Source organism: Vombatus ursinus, unplaced genomic scaffold (genome assembly GCF_900497805.2).
Source record: "Vombatus ursinus unplaced genomic scaffold, bare-nosed wombat genome assembly UNPS02001287.1, whole genome shotgun sequence".
NCBI lineage: Eukaryota > Metazoa > Chordata > Mammalia > Diprotodontia > Vombatidae > Vombatus > Vombatus ursinus.
Genome location: NW_020941065.1, coordinates 17717321 through 17722737, shown reverse-complemented (window position 1 = coordinate 17722737; position 5417 = coordinate 17717321).

The window sequence follows — 5417 nt, the reverse complement described above, 5'->3', positions numbered from 1 at the left end:
GAGGGAGGGGTGGAGAGAGGCGGGGAAGAAGAAGAAGAAGAAAGAGGTGGAGGAAAAGAGTGAATGAGAAAGAAAACAAAGACAGAGAACAAGAGAGAGTACAAGAGGAAAAGAGAGACGGAGAAGAGAGAGGAGAGAGGGAGGGAAGGAGAAAGCAAAAAAGGAGAGAGAGATGGGAGAGACAGAGAGTGCAAGAGAACAGGGAGAACAGGGAGACATAAGAGAGGGAGAGAGAAGAGAGAGAGAAGGAGAGGGAGGGAGGGGGAGAGAAAGAAGAGAGAGAAAGAGAGAGGGAGAAGGAATAAAAAGAGAAAGATGAGAGAGACAGTGTACAAGAGAATAGGGAGAAGAGGGAGAGGAGGAGAAGAGGGGGGAGGGAGGTGGGAAGGAGGGAGGGAGGGGGGGTGGAGGCAAGGGGCGGGGGGAAGAGTCAGGCTATAATATCAATACAGGGATGGGATGAGACTTCAAGTAACTCAGCTGTGTGCGTGCTCTGCAGAATAGCAATGTACCTTCTCCAGGCCCGGAGAACTCCCCAGGTGTTAATGCAAATACACCACAGTTAAGATGAAAGAGGGCTGTTGTGTTTCCCCTTTTTTTCTTTGCCAGTTAATATGAAGGGCTTAATGGATTCACTGAGCGGCGACTCTCCAACCTGGGAAAGGAAGGCTTGAGTGCAGGGGAGGAGGGGGAGGGAGAGATCTGAGATGGGTGGGGGGCAAAGGGGGGAGGAGGAGGAAGTCCCCTGTGGATTCCAGGACAGAGAAACTGTCATAAAAGGCCAGGCCAGGCCAGTGATGCGCCTCCCCTCCAAATCCCCTTGTCTCAGTTCTGACAGGAGCTGGCTGGTGCTGGTACCTTTGGAGAGTGGAGAGAGGCTGAGTTCTGTTCCACGCGGCAGTATCAACATCTCTTTGTGTTTCTCTGGCATGCTCTTGACCTCCCTCAACATTAGCTCTCATCCTTGTCCCCGGAGGCCCAATGTCATCCTAGCATCCTGGGGTTTCCGCCCCCCCCCCACCATCTCTAAGGATGGGACCTTAGCTCAATCTCCTTTGATAGAGGGGGGAAATGGAGGTTCATCGAGGAAAAGGGGCTTGCTCAAGGTCATCCAGGAAACCAGCCCTGTTTTCTGCCCTCTGAGACTTACTGGTGGGTAATGCTGCTCCCTCGGCTTCCTGGCAGCCAAGGTGAGCTCACTCTGCCGTCCAGCTATGTGACCTTGGCAAGCAAACCTCTTGCTCTGGGCCTCGGTTTTCTCACTTGTGAAATGGGGATAATAATACACAGCGTATACGTCTTAAAGGGTGCTGACCAGTAATAATAGGATCGTGCACATGAAAATAGTTTGTAGACAGATGTAAGAGATGATGCCTGTGTCCTTCAGCCCAGTAATCTTCCTTAGGGAGAGCAGAAGACAGTTACTGAAGGTCTGGCAGTCCCCCCTTCCTTCCTCTCTCCGTGGCCCCAAACAAGCCTTCCCTGGACCTTCAGCTGTCCCTGGTAGGTAAGAGCACTGGTCTTGGAGTCTGAGTCCCGGGATTCAAATCCCAGCTGTGGCTCTGGGCCTCAGTTTCTTTACTTGAAAAAGGGAATAACATTTGCCTGGCCTCCCTTGCATGGATGCCCCAAGGCTTAAAGGAAGGGACCAGGGTTTCAAATCTTGCCTCATACAGTCGCTGGGTCTGCGAGCCAGAACAATGGACTTCCCTTCTCTGGGTCTCAGTTTCCTCCTCTTTAAAAAGAGGAAGTCGAATCCCCACGATCTTTAGCTCTAAGACCTGTTAGCGCTTTATGAACTGCTAAGTGCTAGGACGGGTAGCTGATTGCCAGCATCCCCACCGGCTACTTCTCTTCCAGGTAAAAAAACGAGCCCAGCCGAGTTATGGCATTACTGGGGGGGGGGGGGGGGGAAGAGGGGAAGGCGAGAGATAAATAGACCTCATTTTGTTTGCACTGATAGCCGCAGGCATGTCTGAGAAGGCAGCCAAATGTCATTGGCGCTCAGCTGTGGACGAAAGCGGAGCTTTCTTGGGCATCGCTGCTCCCGCCAGGCAGCCCACCTCCTGGGGCCTGCTCCAGCCCGGGAGATCCCACTGAGAGGTTATCCCCATCACTCCTCAAGGGAGCCCTTTCCTTGCCTCTGAATTTAACTCTGCTCTGGCAGGGAGGAAGAATGGGGATGGGGCAGGGGCGGTTGAGGAGAGAGGGAAGACAAAGACTAGGGGCCCCTAGAACGAGGTACCTCCCTTTTGTCTTGGCTTTTGGATTTAATTCTTTTAAATTGAAGGTTCCCCCTTCTTCCAAAAGCTCACGTGGTTTTTGTTTGGGGGGGGGCACAGAATTACATTATTTATCCTGGAAATAGACAAATCTCCACCAGGACTCCCTCCTTATGTCTGATAAAGAGAGAAATTGGGTCAGCACCTCTCCCTTTCCTGGCTTCCGCAGTAGGTTTCCCCCACCCCCAGCCAAGGTACCCCCCACCCAGCTTCTAGAAAGGGAACCAGGAGGGTTTCAGGAGACTGGGATTGGCCCACCCAGCCCCTCTCCTGTCATTAACTGCCAATAATTTTTTAAAAAATGAGAATACTGATTTAAAAAACCCAGGACAGCTAGAAAGAAACTGAGTTTAAGCAAATAAAAAATATCAACCTGAAATATTTTTGCCAACAAATAGAAAATGAATATAACACATAGGACAAGCAAGGCTTTACATATTGACATTTAGCTGACTGTCACCAAATATCTTCTTTCCAGATTAAAAATGTTGTTTTCTATAATTTGCATTTGTTTGTGTGGTGCTTTGGAAATAAACATAAAACAGCTAACATTTATATTATACTTACTACGCGCCAGGCTGCCAGTAAATTATTGACCTGAACAGCCAGGATAAATGTGACAAAACAGGATCCTCCTTCTCAGGCCGTCCTAGCTGAGGGTGATACATCATCGTCCTAGCTTCTCTCTTGGCACCGAGCAAACACAGCAGCCGATAAACAACCCAGACCCGGAGCTCATTAAGCTCCCTGGGCAGATGGGAGTCACTCGGTAGAGCATGGGGTGATCCTAGGGTAGGCTGTTGGAGAGCTCCTTGCTCATCACCCTCTGGGGTCATCCCTGGTCTCCCTGGACCCTGAGGGGAAGGGGCAGTTATGTTCAAAGGGCAGTGATGGTTGCCAACAGGAGTTAAGGGGCCCAAAGTGTGGGCAGGGGATGTGGCAACCTGGAGTAGGGAAGATGAGACAGGGAGAGGTCATGGGATCACGGCACCCTGCAGGGAAACCACCCAGGGCTATCTGCTTCACATTACAGGTGAAAGGGACTACATCTGGCCCAACCCTCTTATTTTACAGAGGACAAAACTAGGGTCCAGGGAGGGAGGGGGACCCACCCTAGGTCAAGTGCCAAGCAGAGATTTCATCAAAGGAGCATTATATCACTGGGGCTGGGTTTGAACATCAGTTGGGTTACTTGCTACTCCTACTGTAGGCAAATCTCTCTGGGCCTCAATTTCCTCATCTGTAAAACATGAGGATCAGTTAGATGAGCTTGAAGTTCTATTACTGCTCAATCCTCTGCCCTGGTCAGACCATTTCTAGCGTACTGTGCTCAGCTCTGAGACCAGTTTTGGTTGGAGGGTGACCAGTATGCCAGGAATGTTCAGCCTGGAGAACAGAGGGCTGGGGGGTGGGATGGGGACAGAGAAGAGACAGAATAGCTGATTTGGGACCTCACGGGTCTAGTTCCACCCCCCACCCTCACCCCCAATTCGGCAGCTCGCTTCAGTTCAAAGGGTCACAGTATGGGAAAGGGACCTGTCCTATTCTGGGCAGGCCCAGAGATCAGAGCTAGCATGTTAACGGGTTGGAGAGGACAGGAAGAGTTACCTGGAAGACAGATTTCCACTGCCCCAGCAACTGGCTAAGTAAAGCCTTTCTAACAATTACAGCTGTCAGAAATGGAGTGGGCCGTCTAGTGAGCTGCTGAATTCCCCTGCTGGAGCACGAGGGTAAGAACCCTGTATTGCAATGCAGGGACCCCATTGGCCCTCGGAGGACGCTCATGAGTCCCTACTCAGAATCACGCTTTTTAAATGTACAAAATTCAGAGACTGCATAGGAAAACATTTCTATTTAAATAGTTATCAGAATACTGTGTATCTACACACACACACACACACACACACATTTCTATATCTATATCTATCACAAAATCTACAGATCCCAGGTTATGAACCCCTGCTGTAGGGGGTGAAAGGCTGCACGACGCACGCCCTCCAAGGTTCCTCCCCACTCTGAGGATTCTATTTTCCATGACCTTTTACGATTGAAATATTCCCACGACTCGTGGCTTGTTGTTCTGAATTTCTTTTCGTTCCTAAGCATCTCCCACACCTATCATCATCCATTTGACCCTCACAATTTTGGACTTTGGGAGGAACAAGCATATTGATTCCCATCTTGTAGCTGAGGAAACTGAGGCTCAGAAAGGGTGCCCTATCACCAAGTCTGGGGCAGGTGCCTGGGAGAAGAGCGGAGGTCTTCCTCCAGCGGCCGACAGCAGCCTTCACCGCGTTAACAAGACAATTCAGTTTAGGAGAAAAGAGCCCAGCTCTCCGGGAAGACAGCTGCCGAGATGGAGGGGGCGGGGAGAGGGAAGAGGGAGGGCTGTGCTCCCTGCTAGACTGAGCGCTTTAGATCTGCCTTGATTTCCACAATCAGACAAGCCGATTAGGGGCTGCTCTGGTGAGACAGCCTGGGCTCCGGCACAGGAGATGGGGAGGTATTTCAGGCTGAGTCAGCGGCAGGTTCTCTGGTGCTGATACATTGTCACTAATTTTTCCAGGCTGCTTCTGTCACCACTAAGAGGGACTTACCTATCTCTTTGGAAGCGAGCTCCCAAGCTCTCACTGTTTGCGACCAGATCTGCAGTAACAGCAGCCCGTCAGGATCACTGCCATCAGGGGTGAGGGAGGGGCCCTTCAGTTCTCTTCTCGGGTGCCACAAATTTACTGAGCACCTACTGTGTGTAAGAGATGAGGGTATCTGGGCTGTGCATGGGACGGAAGTGATGAATGCAAGAACAGCTTTGTTTGCCTCTCGAGCATGGTGAATGGGGGGACCGGATGCACCAGCTGCAGTCTTCCCCTCTGACCCTTCTTCATACTGTAGCTGAGACCCCACTCTTCATCCTGGGAGAGAGGCTCCTCCTCTGCTCCCTAAGGGCAGCTCCCTTTGGGGTGGGCTGCTACCAAGAACAGGGGCCAAACAACACAACACGGGGGTGGAAGATGAATGGAAAATGGCAGCCCTGAATTCAAACTACCTAAGGGCTGGAGGAGATGTGCAGGAGGGGCAGCAGTGATCACACACACACACACACACACACACACACACACACACACACACACACAC